The sequence below is a fragment of the Podarcis filfolensis genome, assembly GCF_964270895.1.
Source record: "Podarcis filfolensis genome assembly, chromosome: 2".
NCBI lineage: Eukaryota > Metazoa > Chordata > Lepidosauria > Squamata > Lacertidae > Podarcis > Podarcis filfolensis.
The window spans coordinates 76,880,057-76,899,539 of NC_139605.1; the positions used below are offsets into that span (position 1 = coordinate 76,880,057).

Consider the following 19,483-nt stretch of genomic DNA (forward strand, 5'->3'; position numbering starts at 1 on the left):
TCTTGCTCACATAGGTAGTGGGGAAAGCTGTATACATGGACCTGAACCAAAATACGTATCATTGGGACTTTTGGTAGTAGCGAGAAGAAGTATGAGGGCAGCAAAGCTGGTTCACAAGCTTCTATTACCGTATTTGTCTTTGAGACTGGGTCTTGAGCACCTCAACAGAAATGAAGATGTTAGACTGAGAATCAAATACAAAAATTAGACTCTGCATACCCACTATTAACTCTGAAGGTTTGATTCCCCCCACCCCGTTTTCAAGCATAGAATTACAAACTAGATTCTTGCATAGTTTTAAGAATGAATCACTGCTTCATATTTCAGTACCTGCAACATCCAGCTACTGAGATTTCAGCTCTTTCTTTGCAGATCAGCAATACCCTTTAAATGCCTAGACACATTTGTCATAGCCGAAATTTTCCTCCATCTGTTTTAATTCATGAAAAAATGTATTTGATTTTATAGTCTTAACAAAGGGAAACAGTTACTGACTACTATAAGTGGCTGTCCATACTAATCCTGTCACTTATAAGTGAAAATTGCTGCACTGCTACTTTCTTGGAACAAATGGATAGAGAGAAATTGAGGATAGCAGAAGTTACTCATCTCTGTAAGTATTAGCATCAGGAATACCTTATTCTCAATTTTCCACTGGGTTTTATTACTAATTTTCCACTGTCAATTTTACATTAAAATATTAGTTTAAAATTCTGCTTAATTCTTTCTTTTGGGAAGAAAATGGTATTAAAATGGTATTAAATGGTATTTAAATTATTAAAATGGTATTTGTGTAGTAGAAATCCTGGTCCCCCAACAGTTTCCAGAACATTGTTTTCTAAACTTATTCCCATTTAAAAAATAACATTCCATACACACTTTAAGGAGGATGCAGCATGAAGGCTTTTTGCACATAGATTTAATCAAAAACATCTCAATCCTTGTTGTGCATCATGGAACAGAATGCAAAATCACTTAACAGTTGAAGGAGGCAAGGGAGACCACATAGCACAAATGTAACCAGAGCACACTATCGTCTAGGACAGAGGTCCTCAAACTTTTTAAACAGGGGGCCAGTTCACTGTCCCTCAGACACTGTCGGGGGCCAGACTATAGTTTGAAAAAAATATGAATGAATTCCTATGCACACTGCACATATTTTATTTGTAGTGCACAAAAAACAGGAAATACAATACAATATTTAAAATGAAGAACAATTTTAATCAACATAAACTTTTAAGTATTTCAATGGGAAATATGGGCCTGCTTTTGGCTAATGAGATGGTCAATATCCAGTTCCATATTTGTCACTGCTAACCAACGCTCAGCAGTAATGCAAATGGTCAGTGCTTATGCCATATTTTCATTCATATGAAGTATATACATACACCCGTACACACACACGCAAACTTATATATCTGGAGACTGAAAGGAGATGTGATCAGGGGTCGACCCCAGCCCTGGGTGGCAGGGTTCCCGGCGGAGGGGGGCTTCTCTCTCCCCCCTCCCCTCCCCCTGCTTTCCAACCACCTCCTCTGTCGCTGCTGCTGCTGCCCGAATAGCTCTGCCTGCGGTTGAGAGCTGGCTGCGGTGACAACGCCTCTTCACGCTCGACGAGGGATCCCAGGCTCAGCGCATCAGCGGCGGATCTACTAATGAAAGGCTCCATGCCGCGATGAGGTAAACACTGATGCGGCCTTTCATTGGTAGAGCCACCGCCGCCGCACTCCCAAGATGCGCTCCCAAGGAGCTTCCTGCAGCCAATCAGAAGCCGCGGAAGCGTTGCCACCCACGCAGGCAATCCCCACGCGGCGAGGCGTCCGCGGCTTCTTTTCAAGGAAATGCCTCACCACTTCAAATTTACCTCAGCACGCGGGGACTGACTGAGTGGGTGGCAGGGTTTGTGGGCCGGATTTACGAACCTAGTGGGCCGCATCCAGCCTGCAGGCTGTAGTTTGAAGACCCCTGGTCTAGGATTAAGACTGCTTCTCTTTGGAGTTTGCAAAGGTGCAAGAAGGTACATGATAAGGCTATCTGGTTGAAGATTTTCGCATAAAATAAAGAATCACTGTCAGGTTCTTATCCCAAAACACGACAACAGCAGCTCTTCTTTGAGAGTAAGGAAGAAGTCTTTATGCCAGCTAATAGCAGTACACGCTCCACAGCAAAGCCCAGAAATCAAGATTTCAAGGTACATAAGCAAGTGAATTTTTTTATAACTTAATGGAAGCTATGAAGATGTCCCAACAGTTAACACCCCTCTCCTACCAAGCTTTCTAAGATGAGGTGGGGCAAACTTACTCACAATACTTTCTTGCCCTACAGATTTGCTGTGTGCACAGACATGTGCACCTCACCCCACCAATGAAGGCAGTGCCTGGTTCTTGGGGGAGGGGGGGACGATGTCCTGCTCTTCTGTCCCCAGCTCCAGCACCACCTCTTTCGTTCAGCTTTTCCTCTTCCTTTTCCATCTGGAGCTGGCAAACCATGTCAGATCCCAGCGGAACCCAAGGGACCCAAGACAATGATTGCATGGTTACAAGCTAACAAGTGAATAATATTACTCACTTGTGATATCATAGACATATTCCTATTGTAGGGTGTGCCAAAGTATCTGTCAAATTTCTCAGATAAACCAAAAAATGTACTTCTGAAATATACTGAGACTCATTTTTGCCCAATAGATCTAGATAGACCCAACACGGTTGCTCACTGCCAAGGAACAGGACTCCTGAAAGATTAAGCTTGTTGTATCACGCCTCCCTATCCCCGTAACTGATCATCCTGGGAGGTTAGAAAGGAAACAAGAGTGTGTGCTGACAGCTTAGCTCAGCTTGAACTCTCATTTTTCACACGGAGCTAATTAAAAACTGAAATTAGTTAAATATGGAAATGACACTTGCAAGCACTTTAGCACAGTATTGGCAAAATCCCTCCAGAGTGATGCAGCATTACCTGCTGCTCTGAAACTCCCCAACTGAATTTCACAGTTAAAAGGCTGAGCAAAGGGAAAGTTATTACTGAGATTTTCAATTCAAAATGTGACTGTAAAATTCTAAATTAAATTTCATGGTTGCCCTTGGAATAAGCTAGGGATGTTCTGTGCAGTCCAATGATATGGTGCTCAAATAATGTCCCTATGTGCATGCTCTGATTATCTCACCTTTAGGCACAGTGCTGGTTTTGCCAAGGTTCTGAAACTCATAATGCTTACACTACTATAGAAATTATGAAAACAGAAAATGTGCCTGGGTGGAAAAGTAGGCTATATAAAGGGTGCATTTTTGAAAGTTAATAGCAAGCACATCTGAAGCTTAGAGCCCAGGAGTTGAAATATATTCTATGCTTCATAATTTTAATATAGGTGTGTGATAATCCATCAACTTCATAACAGATAGGAGAAGGTCTGACAGTGCAATAAATTATGTTGTAGGTAGTATAACAGGGCAGGCAAGGTAACTGAAAGAATGCATCCCTTTCGCCCTGATCAGGAAAAGGCAATCCATGAACAAAAGCAGGCTTCCATATGAATATCAGGAACTGCAAACATTAATCAGACAAACATCCAAATGTGAAAGTCGTCTATCTGTGCTGTATTACTTTCAATGGGATGCACATCCATATCCAAACACAAATGGGAATTTGCATTCTACTGCTCATCCAAAAACATACCCACTGAAAGTAATAGATGACTTCTGCATAAAGATGCTCATTCAATTTGTAGTTCTTGATATGGATGCAAAATCATGCTCCTGCACACGGATCACCTTTTCTGGATAAGGATACTAGTATTTACATCAACTGTTTAATATGCATAAAATGGACAATGACTGACACCAGCTTTTTGAACACAGTAGCACTCATAATAATTGTGCCTGAGATTATATGACTGGCTTTGATATACAAAAGCAAGGGCAAATTATGATTTCTGCATGCAATTTAAACAAACCTGCCTGCAGAGAAGAAAATTTGGGATGTGAATCAAGAATTTCAGGGTGTCCAGATACTTCCAAAACAACTGAAGTGCTGTGATTTTATTGTTTTTCCTACATCCTTTCCATTTACCCTTAAGGCAATTCTCTCCCACTGGTCCCCATCACTATTGTGCCAACAAATCCCTATGCTGAAGGACTGGCAAGGGAAGCCACTTCTATGCCACAAATCAATTGGCAGAGAACAGAAAGCACTATAAAAGGTGCCAGAACCTCATCTCTGGCACTTATCTGTGTAATCTCTGCATCACACCAGGCTTTGCTAGCCTAGAGTCTCAACATAATATCTGCTTACTTAGCTGGGAAGACAGGAGTGCTGCAGCTGTGGCATCTTATGTTTAATTTTGAATGGGAAATTCCAGACTCATGCAAATGTATTTTCCCAACCTTCCAGATCAGGAAAACTCTGGATATCACCTTAGAGGCACCTTCACCTACACTTTGTAATTCACTTGTAATTCAAAAACAGGTGGGAGGCTGGGCACTTCTGTTGTCAGAACTGACATTCAAGGCAGAGGAGGGGGGGGGGAAGAAGAGAAGCAGACTACTACATATGGACTGCAAGAAGGATCTAAGTGATAGTGAACCCAGATTCAAGAAGAGCCTTACTGAGGCAGGAATATTCCACGTTCAAGAGAAGGTTTGAGTTATCAAAACTGTGGATACGCTACTTGGATTGCACATTATGACTGCAACTTTAAAGCTTTCAGTAAAGTCTGCCCTATCAGTGCATTATCATTTTGTATCTATACATGCAATATTGCAGAGATTTAAAATACAGTGGTACCTCGCAAGACGAATGCCTCGTAAGACGAAAAACTCGCAAGACGAAATAGTTTTTCGTTTTTTGAGTTGCTTTGCAAGACGAATTTCCCTATGGGCTTGCTTCGCAAGACGAAAACGTCTTGCGAGTTTGTTTCCTTTTTCTTAAAACCGTTAATACCCAGGGAATCCGTGCTTCGCAAGATGAAAAATTCACAAGACGAAAAAACTCGCAGAACGAATTAATTTTGTCTTGCGAGGTACCACTGTACTTTACACTGTAGCTAGTAGCAGTGAAACTGTGGTCCTTTGCTGTGAAAGAAAGACATCATGCATGCACATATAAGAGTCTATGCTTATATTTTCCCTGGACTCAGTGGACTAATGCTTTAAATGGTGTGTGATTGCTTAGAGCTTACTTTTTATGAAATATTTTCATGCAGAGATTTTCAACAATATCATCTATAGTTTGAAACAACCTGTCTCATTGCACTAGTTTTCCCAGAGATTCTGCATTGCATGCAAACACATGTGACCTGTCAGCTTTCCCTGTTCATGATACCATCTAATGTGGATGTTATGTGGCAGGTTGTATACCCTTGAAATCATTCCAGGGCATGTATGATTGACAAATACCAACAAAAATGCTGCTGGGGTCTGCAGCTGGCCAGCCATCAAACTGGTGTGGCAGTACACTTGAGACAAAACAGAACATGTCAACCATAGTTCTTTGCAAAGCTACGGACCTGCCCACTCCAGCTTTTCAGTTAAAATCAGGCGGAGAATCAGGGAGCAAAATTCAAAGCCATTTTGCCCAACTTCTTTGTATATGCAAACCTACCCCTGAGGAGAAATGGTAAATAACACTGTCTTGTCTTTTCAAAAAGAACTATGTTATTTTTCTGGCGTGGCTCTGGTTGTGATTAAAGGGTTGATTTATACCCTTTTTGATAGCTATACCCTCATCTTTGAATGCTGCTAAAGCCTGATCCTGTTGAAATCCCAAGATGGGTGGATTTTCACTTTATTTTTTCTTCTTCATTCTCCCCCAGAAACAGGATCAAACTGAATCACAGAAAATGGAAGGTGCATAAAAAGGATCAAGAAGCTAACGGAAAGTAAGAAGGGTCTGATGAATGGGATTTCGCGTAATATCCGGTCATATACCTTATTTTAGAAATAAAAATGGGTAATTTCCTTTTTTTAAAAAAAAGCCAGCCCTAAGAACAACAAATCGTCATAGGGCAGTATGACACGCCTAGACACCTCAAATTTGTACACAATACTTTCAGTTTTATTGCTCCTGGGTCAGGAAGTCACCAGCACTCAGCTCATCAGCATTGGTGACCACATGCTTGAGGTGGTAGATGATTTTATCTACCTGGGCTCTGCCATAACCAGCAGCCTCTCAATTGACAATGAGCTGGACAAGTGTATTGGCACACTTGTAGTTTAACACTGAATTATGGGTGTAATGGAGACTTAAAAGATTTGGATTAATAGAGAAGATGCAGGAGGAAAAAGTTAACATAAGGACCCACAAAAGGGAGGAGGGAAGTCCAGGGGAATCTAAGGAATTCTCTTTCTATTTTGGTTGTTTGACATTTGTTTGTAAATTTCAAAATTTGAAAAACTAAATAAATGAGAGAGAGAGAGAGAGAGAGAGAGAGAGAGAGAGAGAGAGAGAGAAGCGTATTGGCAAGGCAGCCATGGCAATGGCTCAACTATAAAAAGGGGTATGGGAAAAGGTGATATTAAAGACCAGAACCAAGATGAAGGCCTACCAGGCATGCATGGTGAGCATGCTGCTTTATGACAGTGAGATGTGGGCAACTTATACCCGTCAGGAGCGATGCCTCAATGCCTTCCACAAGCACTGAATCAGGAAGATTTTGGACATCACATGGCAAGACAGTGTCTCAAAGATGTGCCCTCCCAAGCCCACTTTTCTAGCATGTCCACCCTCCTCTCAGCACTGTCTACGCTAGCTTGGTCATGTTCACAGAAAGAAAGATGGCAGGATCCCCAAGGATGTGTTCTACAGGTAGATGATTTCAGGCACCAGGCCCATTAGCAGACCAAATGTGCATTACAAAAATGTCAGCAAATGAGAAATGAAGGCTGGCAACATTAACCCTACCATGTGAGAATCACTTGCAGATGACTGTAGCACCTGAAGACAATCAGTAATGTCATGTATCCACAGCAGTAACCAGAGGAGGAATGTCTGCTGGGAGCACACAGAAAAAGAAACACCATGGTACACCTGCATCATCACAACTAGATATCTTCATATGCCCCAGCTGCAACAAAACATGTCTCTCCTGTATCAGTCTCTACAGCCACAGCAAAAATTGTAACTCTCTAATGGTTTGACCTCACCCCTGAGGAGGCACTCTTTTATTGTCTTCCAAGACAGACAGATGCCAACAACAATTTATTGCTCTTGATGACTGCAGGTAAGTCAAATTAGTTATTTCTGTCCAAGGCTCCCCCCCACATGATTCCATATTGCTAATTACATGATTTTACATAGAATTTAATTGTCCCAGAGGCTATTTTCAGAAAACATTATGTTAGTGTGCAACATGGCCAGTGTAGAGAGTTACCATGTGGATATGCCCACAAACACAAATTCTCTACTCTAGCACAGCACACATTCTACACTTGCCTTGAAACATACATAACTTCTAAGGAATTTGCTCATTTTCATATTTAATCTCAAAATTGCTACTATCACAGAGTCTTTCTCCAAGTGTTATTTTTTACCTATGGCCACACATATGTGAAGCTAGGTAGGATTCATAAGCCATTCCTTTGAAGACCTAAAATCTGCCTTTACAAGACAGATGCCTGTAGGCAAAGATGATTAATACAAGCATGTTATAGATTCCTTTGCATTTTCATAACTCCTTGTATGAAATGCAGAATATTTCCTTTAAAAAAGGAAAGTTTAAAGGGGAAATAAATCTGCAGTTGAGCAATATCAACTAAAATGGACCAACCAATTTGTGAAAATTGGGTACAAGTTATAGCTAAAAGATCTGCATTTAGACCTAGACTCAAAATGAATATTACAGACATTGATGGATTGGTCTCTGTTAGATGCTAGAGGTTAAAATTTACATCTAAAACAAAGAAGAAATGGCTGGTCCCCATTTTTTGAAATATAAAGTCCAGCTGTTAGGGATCTGCCATCAGCCTGAAATGATAAGTAAGACAGCAGAAGCAAACAAGCCAAAATTTGGAAAATATTGCATAAGCCCTCAAAAGCAAAGTAGGGCTGGGCAATATCTGGTTTTCAATATTGTGATATATCAGCAGCTAAATACTGCAATATTCTGATATATCACGATGTCTGGAATTTATATTGGCTGCTTCTTTCTTCCCCAGGCAATGTATTGCCAGTTCAAATTGTCTGAAACCAGTATCGCAATCTGAGCGCCATACTGGTTTCAGACATTTTATCAATATATCACCAAGCACTACTGGATGTAGATCATGCTCTTGAACAGTTAAATTTGTCGTTCTTCCAAGGTACATAAAACACAAGAAAAGCTATGTTGGTCCCCTATGAAAAATGCCAACATTTGGGCAATACCTTTATTTGGAGTAACAAAAAGAGTTACTCCACAAAAGTCCACAAGAGTTACTGTCACAAAAGAGTAGGTAAGCACGCTAGGAGTAGAGGAGCCATCTCAAGCTGTTTTACTGAGCCCAAGGAATAAGGAGGCACATTGGACAAGTTTTCTAGAAACATGGAAGTTGTTATGAAGTCACCAATTGTATCATCTTCTGGTTCTGTAAAGGTGAGCTGGTTTGGTGTCTTCAGAACAAGACGGACGGAAGGAAGGAAGGAAGGAAGGAAGGAAGGAAGGAAGGAAGGGGGTGTGTCCAGTGGTGAACTGATACCACCAACTGCCAACTGTTCCAACAAAATCATTCAGTGTTGCCACCACAAGCAATTTTAACAATGTCAGACAGGGCCGAAACTATTCCTTTACCTTAAGTAAATTCAGGATACTATTAAGTTCTAGAGCTGTAAGGCACAGCCTGAGTGGGACCCAGGAGCAGATGACAGCTGACACATAGAAGTCTGCTGCATCCAGTGAAATATTTACAATTTAAATTGAAAAAGCAAGCCTGAGCCTGCAGCACAGCTATCCTGGGCTTAAAAGGCTAGATATCACAAAATATATTATTTACACAGTTGGAATACAATATATATGCTTCATAAAGTGCAGGTGAAGCTCTACGTGCACACAGTATACACTGAAACATGAAGACCTCTACCAAGTGCTATTTTTCTAGAAAAAGAGGCCCTGGAACTCAACATGAACAACCTCCCTTGTTCTCTTATAATGGCAATGGCACCCACCTGAGAGGTGCCAGAACTCAGTTCTAGTGAGTTCTGGTTGAAAAAAGAGCCCCCTCTCTCTTTTTTTTCATACCAGTGCCAGATTGTTAAATGCCCTAAGTATAAAGAGGACAGACTTTGTTTCTTTAATTTCAAAGTGATTGCCATTTGAGCCATTCTTCTTCTTTACACCAGCTATTTTCTCTGCAGCAGGTTATAAGTGCATTAAGAAACATAGGCGCTAATACTTCAATCTATATGCAGTTTTCTTTCACAAAAATTCCTGACAGATTTCAAAGTGGGTGTTGCAGCCAAGAAATGAAGAACCAAGCCTACAGGGTTTGGCTCCACTTTGGGATGAACTGTGCTCGCAATTTTAGGAGGCTGCTAAATAAGCAAACTGCAAGACTGCTACCCTTCTAAGTGACTCCCCAACCTTGTAAATTGTAAGACTGTGAGAAAAAGATATCTTGTGATTGGAGCAAGGGGGACAGCTAGATAACTCATTGGCCTTGGTGATGTTGCCATTGCGTATGTATGCACTGAGCACTGTGCAAATGATATCTTGGGTGAGCCAGATTAGCACTGAGTACAGTCATACCTCAGGTTACAGATGCTTCAGGTTGCGTGATTTCGGGTTGTGCACCGCGCCGAACCCAGAAGTACCAGAATGGGTTACTTCCAGGTTTCGGCACTTGCGCATGCGCAAAAGCGCTAAATCGCTAAATCGCGCTTTGCGCATGCACAGAAGCGTTAAATCGCAACGTGTGTGTGCGCAGACACAGTGCTGTGGGTTGTGGATGCTGCGGGTTGCGAACGTGCTTCCCGCACGGATCACGTTCGCAACCCGAGCGTCCACTGTATTTGATTTTCCTAAGATGTATGATCTTTACACATCACTTGCTCACAAGGTTCTGAGAATATGCCTAATCATAGGTTCTGTGATTGGTTTCATAGGTTATGTGATTCTGAGGGTTCATGGCGCTGGGTAATCAGGACAGACTGGAGATTCTGCTGCTTTACCGCCCGAGTCTGATCTCAGAAGCAGTGTTGAAAACTCCCAAACTGCTGGTTCTGGGAGACTTCAACATTCATACTGAGGTGGTTGGCTCTGGGGTGGCTCAAGACTTTATGGCTACCATGAGAACCATGGGGCTGTCCCAACATGTCACTGGCCCAATGCATATCCCAGATCAGACTCTGGGTCTTGTATGGGTGGGATGGGAAGGGACTGGATGGGAAGAGGGTGATCTGAAGGTGGGGGATATAGGACATCTATCCCTTGTCATGGTCAGATCACTTCCCATTGTACTTTAGATTTTCAGTACTCTGTCCCCCCTGCAGAGGTGGAGGACCTATTGGGATGGTCCGCCCTGAGAGGCTGATGGATCCAATAGGCTTCCAGAAGACTCTGGGGTTTTCTCTGACTGATATGACTTGCCCTCCTATTGAGAGCCTGGACAATCTGTATCCATACGGCTTGGCCATCAACACAATTGCTCCTGAGTGCCCTCTCCTGCTTTGTGGAGCCCAATTGGTTCTGTGGTGTACTCCCAAGCTTAGGGCAAAGAAGCAAGCTGGGAGACGGCTTGAACACAAGTGGAGGAAAACTCCAGATGAATATAACCAAACCATGGTGAGTGCACATTTTGGAGTTCACTCAGTGACAGTGAACACAACAAAGAAGGCATACTTTAAGCTTCAATTGCATCCACACTATGCCACCCAGCAGACCTTTTCCGGGTAGTGCAGAGTGATGCGGAGTGCCCCCTGCCAGCTTTGGCTGGTGGCCCAGCCATGCCCTATCTGGACAGGGATGGCCTAACTTCTGTGGTATACATTCTGATAACCTCTAAGTTGTATTTCTGTAATGTGTTATGTGTAGGGCTGCCTCTGAAGTCGGTTTGGAAACCTCAGCTGGTGCAAAATGCAATAGCCAGGCTGCTCACTAGAGCAAGACGGTTTGAGCATATAACGGTTTGAGCCCCCGCCACTTAATGGATCCAAATGGTTTCCAGAGAGTGGTAGGGGATGCTTTATCCCATGTTGATGGCCTTTCAGCTGATTCCCTGGTGGCCCGCTGGAATGCGGAGTTAACCAGGGCTATTGACTGTCTGGCTCCGAAGCGCCCTCTCCGATTGCATGGAGCCCGGACAGCCCCGTGGTTTTCTTCGGAGCTGAGGGCGATGAAACAATCGCTGAGACGGCTAGAGCGTCGGTGGCAAAAAACTCACTCCGAATCTGACCGGACACAGGTTAGAGCTCAACTTCGAGCCTACAAAGTGGCGATAGCGATGGCGAAGAAGACTTTCTTCACCACCTCTATTGCATCTGCAGAAAATAGTAGCAGGAGACTCTTTCAGGTGGTTCGCAATTTAACGGAACCACCTTTACCACCGGGGCCTTGTAAAGACCCCAAGATCTCCTGCAATGATTTTGCAAAGTTTTTTGCAGATAAAATCACTCATATTCGGAAGGAGCTAGACACCACCGTGGGAGCAGGGCTGGGGCGGGAGAGTGCTAGAGCTCTGTCGGGTCAAGTTGCATGGAATCAATTTCAATCCGTTACCCCCGAGGATGTGGACAGGCTGCTTGGACGCGTGAAACCAACCACCTGTCTCCTTGATCCTTGCCCATCCTGGCTAATAAAAGCAAGCCGGGAAGGGCTGGGCGATGGGCTCTGCGGGGTGGTGAATGCTTCCCTCTGTGAGGGAACATTCCCAGATCCGCTGAAAGAGGCGGTCATTAAACCGCTTCTTAAAAAACCATCTTTAGACCCGGCCAGTATGGCCAACTATCGCCCAGTCTCAAATCTTCCATTCTTGGGCAAGGTGATTGAGCGCGTGGTTGCTGAACAACTCCAGGCACGCCTGGAGGATGCGGACCATTTGGATCCCTTCCAATCAGGATTCAGGCCTCATCATGGGACTGAAACTGCCTTGGTCGCGCTGGTTGATGATCTCCGGCGAGCTAGGGACAAAGGTGAGAGTTGTTTCCTAGTTCTGCTGGATCTCTCAGCGGCCTTTGATACAATCGACCATAACATCCTTCTGGACCGTCTAGAGGGGCTGGGAGCTGGGGGGCACAGTTATGAAGTGGTTTTGCTCCTTCCTCCTGGGCCGTGTTCAGAAAGTGGTGGTGGGGGATGAGTGCTCAGACCCCTGGGCCCTCACTTGTGGGGTGCCTCAGGGTTCCGTCCTCTCCCCCATGCTTTTTAACATCTATATGAAGCCACTGGGAGAGATCATCAGGGGGTTTGGACTGGGTGTCCATCAATATGCAGATGATACCCAGCTCTACCTCTCTTTCAAATCAGAACCAGTGAAGGCGGTGAAGGTCCTGTGTGAGTGCCTGGAGGCAGTTGGAGGATGGATGGCGGCTAATGGATTGAGGTTGAATCCTGACAAGACAGAAGTACTGTTTTTGGGGGACAGGGGGCGGGCTGGTGTGGAGGACTCCCTGGTCCTGAATAGGGTAACTGTGCCCCTGAAGGACCAGGTGCGCAGCCTGGGAGTCATTTTGGACTCACAGCTGTCCATGGAGGCGCAGGTCAATTCTGTGTCCAGGGCAGCTGTCTACCAACTCCACCTGGTACGCAGGCTGAGACCCTACCTGCCCGCGGACTGTCTCGCCAGAGTGGTGCATGCTCTGGTTATCTCCCGCTTGGACTACTGCAATGCGCTCTACGTGGGGCTACCTTTGAAGGTGACTCGGAAACTACAACTAATCCAGAATGCGGCAGCTAGACTGGTGACTGGGGGCGGCCGCCAAGACCACATAACACCGGTCTTGAAAGACCTACATTGGCTCCCAGTACGTTTCCGAGCACAATTCAAAGTGCTGGTGTTGACCTTTAAAGCCCTAAACGGCCTCGGCCCAGTATACCTGAAGGAGCGTCTCCACCCCCATCGTTCTGCCCGGATGCTGAGGTCCAGCGCCGAGGGCCTTCTAGCGGTTCCCTCATTGCGAGAAGCAAAGCTACAGGGAACCAGGCAGAGGGCCTTCTCGGTAGTGGCGCCTGCCCTGTGGAACGCTCTCCCATCGGATGTCAAAGCGATAAATAACTACCTGACATTCAGAAGACATCTTAAGGCAGCACTGTTTAGGGAAGTTTTTAATCTGTGATATTTTAGTGTATTTTTGGTTTTCTATGGAAGCCACCCAGAGTGGCTGGGGAAACCCAGCCAGATGGGCGGGGTACAAATAATAAATTATTATTATTATTATTATTATAACACCAATCCTGGCACAATTGAACTGACTGCTGATTAGTTTCTGGGCCCAATTCAAAGGGCTGCTTTTGGCCTATAAAGTCATATATTGCTCAGGACTTCAGGATCGCCTCTCCCCATAAAAACCGACACAGACCCTGCACTTGTCACATGACTCCTTTATCTATGGCCCCCATCCCAGAGAGGTTTGGAGGGTGCCAAAAAGAGAACAAGCCTTTTCTGTGATGACTCCGATTGTGGAACGCTCTCCTCAGAGAGGCTTGCCTGGCACCATGCCAGGAAAAAACATTCTTCTTTACCCAGGCTTATGGCTATTAAACAATCTATGTCCTATGCAAGTGTGGGTTAAAGGATTGTTATTATGATGACTATTTTACTAGTAGGCTGTCAGCTGTCAGTATGTTTTTTATTATGATTTTATCACTGATGTTTTGTAATGTGCTTCTAATGCTGAGATGGTATATTATTATTATTATTATTATTATTATTATTATTAACAGGTTCTCTGAAGCAATACCAAAATATATACATTTTTAAAAGCAAGCCTTGGAATCATAGGGAGTGTGGTTATGGGTGGCTGGAGAGGCATTGTAGAAGCATATATGATAAATACAAGAGAGGGAACAAGAAGGTTGCTGACTGAGTAAATGTAAATAAGAATGCAGCAGGCATGTAACAAAATACTTTAAACACATCCTTTGTAAGGCACCCTTATATATGACGTAGCTGTCACAAACAGTGTCGAATGCTGTAATTGAAAAGATATCTGAACAATTATCAGGCAGACACTGTAACATTACTCTTGGCAGAATGAAAGCACTGATACTGCACATCAAGCTGGTGCAGTGAAAAATAAGATAGGATTACACATAATATTGTCCCAATATTTTTAGTCTTCTTTTTCACTGAAAGTAATATATTGCAGATGTACTAGCATTAACACATTTGTCTCCATTTCCTGACAATTCTAAAGCTAATGGATTCTGGGATGAAGATGTGACGAAACCAATAAAGAGCACATTTTAAAAACTACATATGATGTAACACTTTGCTTCTGGGTTTAAAAAACAGTGTGCTTTTTGTCACATGTACAGATATGCTATACTGGAATCCCACACCTACCCCACATAGAAATATCAGTGAAAGGTACAACTCTATGATTCTATGTGAACAGTATTGGTTGTCAGCTGGCAGAATGGGAAATTTCAGGCTCACAGAGGTCTATGGCAGACACCCATAATAAGGTTACTGTTATTTCCCTCTCCTACAATTTTTACCCATATACTTGCCATCAGCCTGCCACACTCTAAGTCATGATTCTTTTCACTAGTGTACACGTCATTTACATATAATGCTTCTCCTCCACCCTTCCTATTCCTATTTCTTTTGGGCACGTTGTATCCCTCAATTTCTACATTCCATTCATGAGTTTCATCCCACTAGGTTTCAGTAATACCTATTACATGTTATGTGTCATCCTGTATTAAGAGCCCTGCCCCATAAACTAAGAAGTCCTGAACATTATAACCTCCTATAGGCGAATTGCTGCATCCTCCCACCCTACCTAGATCATTTTGGCTGAACTTTTCTGGATCTTTTCTACCTCTACAATATCCTTTCTGAGGTGGGGTCACCAGAACTGTACACAGCATTCCATGCAAGTCACACCAAAGGTTTTCACAAAAGCATTAAAATATTGGAAGTTTTCAATCCTTTTCCTAATGATCCCTAACAATGCAATCCACCTTTTTCACAGGTGCTGCACATTGGGTTTGTGTATCACTGAACTATCCACCACAACCGCAATATATTTTTTCCTGGTCTGCACCACCAGTATAGACCCCAACTGTGCATCTATATGTGAAGTTTATGGGTTTATTTTATTGCCTCAGTGTGGATCACTTTATGCTTGCAGCTCTATTGTTCAGTTTTGTAATGTCTCTGGACAAAGAAGTCAAAACTTAATGCTAGTAATCGAAAATGAGTAATATGAAGAGAAAGCAATTGTCTGATCACAGCAATTCAACTTTAACTTTTGTAATTAATGCATGTTGTACTGTTAATTAAATTGTATCACATCAAATTTAATTCCCTTGCATGAAAATTGGTGCCTCACTATGGACAATTCAGAGAAAATTGTCTTGGCCCACTGCTCAGTATTATCTAAAGCTTTCACTGTGCTTGGCAAGACTTGCGGGGGGGGGGGGGACGTTTTCAGATGTTGTGTTACTTACATGAGCATTATCCTTACAGTGCATTGGAAAATTCTGAATAAAAAACCAAAGCAAAATTCCAGCAATATCTAAGACTTTAGAGACAAAATTCACAAGAAGCAGTTGCAAAGAAGTCTCAGTTCATGCCAGGCAACATATTTACAGAAGACTGGCTTGAAATATATTTGCATTTCTGGCATGGTAAAACATTAATGGTAGGTAATAATTTATTCTGTCTTTCATACCTTCTTAAACTCATAGAAATGGAGAGCAATTAACTGAAGTCAAGGAAGCAGTTGCTCAGAGATGTAGCACAGCATAATGTCTACAGTAGGAGTAAAAGAACCCGTCAAGTTCGTCATTTTTCTCATTGTCCCTCTACAATAGTTTAAAATTTACAACCTTGGGCTACTGACAGACACACACACAACTTCTGAATTGGGAACTATGGTGAATGGTTTGTAAATAGGCCAAGATCCAGAAGCCATATTTAAATATGGCATCCAAATCTGGTTTATTTGGAACACATTCACCATAGTTCCCACTGCAGATGTAAAAGGAAGCCATGATTAATTGCAGCTTCGTGGTTTGTTTTGCAAAAAGTAGCAAAAGACTGGTGTACCCACAGTGTATCCATATCCTGGTTTATTAAGTCAGGATTTGATCATCCAAATGGGCCACTAAATTAACACATCAGTTGTAAAATGACTGCAAATGTGTTTTGTAGAATATGGCTTCAGAAATCACTGCACCATTAAATCAAAACCTTGTCTTGTGTATATCGAAGTGTACCATCCATTTCAGTGACAAATAAGTTCCCCATTAATGTATCCTTTTGATTGCAGGAACACTGTTTAGAGTACCTATCTCTATTATAAAAATCACAGTTTCCTTTTGCCTCCTATTTGCTAGCATTAATCACAAACAGCATGGTTCCATGTTTAATTTCAATCACAGCATCTATTTCTCTCAGGGAAAAAATTAGGTTCTTATTAAAACATTTAACCTCGGTAGTTTGTATTTCTCCTAATAAGGTGAAGGGTTTTTAAGGGGGGGGGGAGAAATAATTATACTAAAAACTTTACAGCACATCACTTGTGAATTTTGCATCATGTTATTTTTAATTAATGCAGCAATGCCTGGAGACTCATGGGCTCTCCAATTTAATAAATGAAAGGAAGTAAATAAAACAAAACAAATGAAGTGTGGTATCAAAATCTCCCTGGCAGAGGTTCTCTGTGCTACTAAGACTTTAAAAGGATAATGTTAAGAGAATATAATTGTCTCTCCACCCGCTCACTTTTGCATTATGACATCAAAGCAATTGTTTTCTCTATATTTGCAACATTTGATTGTAAAATAGCTCTGCAGCGTTTTGAGTTAAATAACAACACAGGGACAGAGGCAAAGGCTGAACACAACCTAATGGTTTAAGAGGTGGTAAAGCTTGGAGAAATCTGGTGAATCAGGCACAGAACCTGAAGGAATCTGGTGAGTGAGGAATACAGCCAAGATGGAATGTTTTGCTGCAACTTTTAACAGCAATGGACTACTCCTCCCCTCCAATTTTGTACCAACAGAGTCTTCCACCTCCACTTCCTACCTTCTTTCTTGGTCTAGGAAAGGAGAAGGGAGAAAGTCTTGTGAGTGGGCAGAAGATGGCAGGTCTGACCAGGCAGGAAGACTGCCACCTGTAGTCACTAATGCCAGATTCAAGGACTCCCAAAGTGCATAGCCTGGGGCAGTTGTCAATATCTGCCTGCTTCTCTAGGGACAGCCCTGGCTCCAACTAGCTTTTCACTTAAGAGTTAACTAATCAGTTCAAAAATATATCCCACGCTTCCTGTTCTTCCATGTATTCTAATCTCCATAAATAGATCAAAAAAGAGAAAACAAGCCCAAAGGAAGCAAACTTCAAATGTTGCAATCGGCATTTACACTTAAAAAAATATTTTATGCCAGTTTCTTTGCTGGCCAAAATGAGAATTTATATGATCACCAACAATTATTTTTGACGTTTCCACAGAATGAAGTATATTAAGAATTCAGAGGCCTACATTAAAACTTTAGTGAGCAGCTTTTTCATGCTGTTCATTTCTAAAGTTTTGGCTTTATGTGTAAAATAAGTAAATGGTAACTTTGGTAACTATGGATATATAACAGATAGGTAACGGTAAATAATATTTTTCTTTGAATATGGAACCCATGGAGGGAAGGAAGGAGGTACGAAGGTTTGAAAGAACCTTTTATTTTAATATTTCGAAACAGTTAAAGATAAAATGTATAAAATTATGTAAAACCTATAAACATTTTTTTAAAAAACTAAGTAAATGGTAAAACTCTGGAACTGCTGAATTGTGAGGATTTCACAGCGACTCTGGGTTAACACATGGTTAACACCCCTGTGACTATTTAGCTGGGAAAAGACCAGAGGAGGCAGTAAGAATCTTTTATTGGTTAATTGTAAATCCCATTCTTTATATTAGAAGTAATCAATGAAGTATTTTCCATTGATCTGATTTCATCCAAGTTAATAATGTGTTACTTTTAACACAACATTATTATTATTAAACTAAAAGCACCATTTAAATTTCACTGCAAAACACAGCTAAAATAGAAACAGCAAGAAAATATATCCCAGTATTAATTAACTGTACTCTTCAGTCAATTAACTGCAAATTCAATAATTTGTTTAATGGCATCATATGGCATGTACAGCTCAATTTCTTTTTTCAGTTCAATATCAATCAGCAAAAGATGCTTAAACACACACACACACATATTTACATGTCATTATGCTAGTATGGGTTAAGTAGCCTTTCAGGTCACTGCAAATTCAATCAAAAGATTATTGCTTTCAGTGCATAAGTGGTCTGCAAAGCAATATGAGGCTTGCCCCGAAGAACTTGACTATTTGTGCTTTTGGGTAGATTATTTCCAGGATCCACCCTCTTGTCAACATAGGTATTTTCAAGTGATTTTGACCACCCTTACCCATGTTGATCACAGCAGGGCAAAAGATTCCGTCTACAGTTTCTCTAGAGCTATTCACAGAAATCTCATCACACACTGGGAATGGCATGTAACCTTTCTTGCCACAACAAGGAGAGTAAAACAACATCTAGGGATTAGTAGGAAGTAGGAAATGAGAACTCCTGAATCCTGTGCTGCCTAATGTAAAGAATAACAGTAAAAACTCACAGTCAAGCTGAGAGAACTTCTTGCAAACAGAATTAAAACTCTTGGGGGCTTATAATACTGTAAACGCAACCATAACCACTTTTAGTCCTAGACAAACATGCCAAAGTGACTGTGGCCAAGATCTGCTTGTACTCTTAATAAACCATATTTATGCTATTAAGTGGAATTAATGAGGGAGGCGGGAGGATAATGTTTTAAATAATAATAGAAAGCAAGATGAAACGTTTTCCAGAGACACACTCCAGGTGAGCAGCAGATTTTGTTCTGTGGGTCAGACATGCAACAGAGGGTTACAGAAAATCATGGGACTTTCCTAATACTCTCTCTACACAAGTCAAACTAAATCACAGAAGTAATTTGTAATCTCTGCTGCATGTGTGATTTTTTAAACCAAATTTTATTTTATATATAACAACTCAAGAGAAACACAATAAAAAGGACCAACTGAAGAAGAAAAAATAAAAACTGCATTTCACTTATTAAAAAAACTTTGTTATTTTACAGGGTCACTGTAAGGACCAGTTTCAAAATCTCAACACACTAAATCCAGATAAGAAGATACGTTTCAAGCTAATAATTCCACAAACCAGGTTATGATGCTGGGACTCTATGAAAGGTGTTTTCATTTGCAACATGATCAATAAATACTTGCCATGCAATATTAAAAGTGTCTTTCTTAAGCATACCTTTTGTGACATATTTTCCAGTACTGCCAGACTTTATCAT

At 41.8% G+C, this 19,483-nt stretch overlaps 1 protein-coding gene and 1 long non-coding RNA gene across 22 annotated transcripts in view; one reads left to right on the forward strand and one right to left on the reverse strand.

Moving 5' to 3' along the window:
* The window catches only part of TENM2 (teneurin transmembrane protein 2), a 709,050-nt gene that overhangs the window by 152,445 nt on the left and 537,122 nt on the right, over positions 1 to 19,483 (reverse strand). The gene's annotated exons all lie outside the window — the stretch shown is intronic.
* Positions 16,896 to 19,424, forward strand: LOC310755178. The gene is made up of 2 exons (XR_014544212.1): positions 16,896 to 17,047; positions 19,262 to 19,424. It is a non-coding gene; the product is annotated as an uncharacterized lncRNA (long non-coding RNA).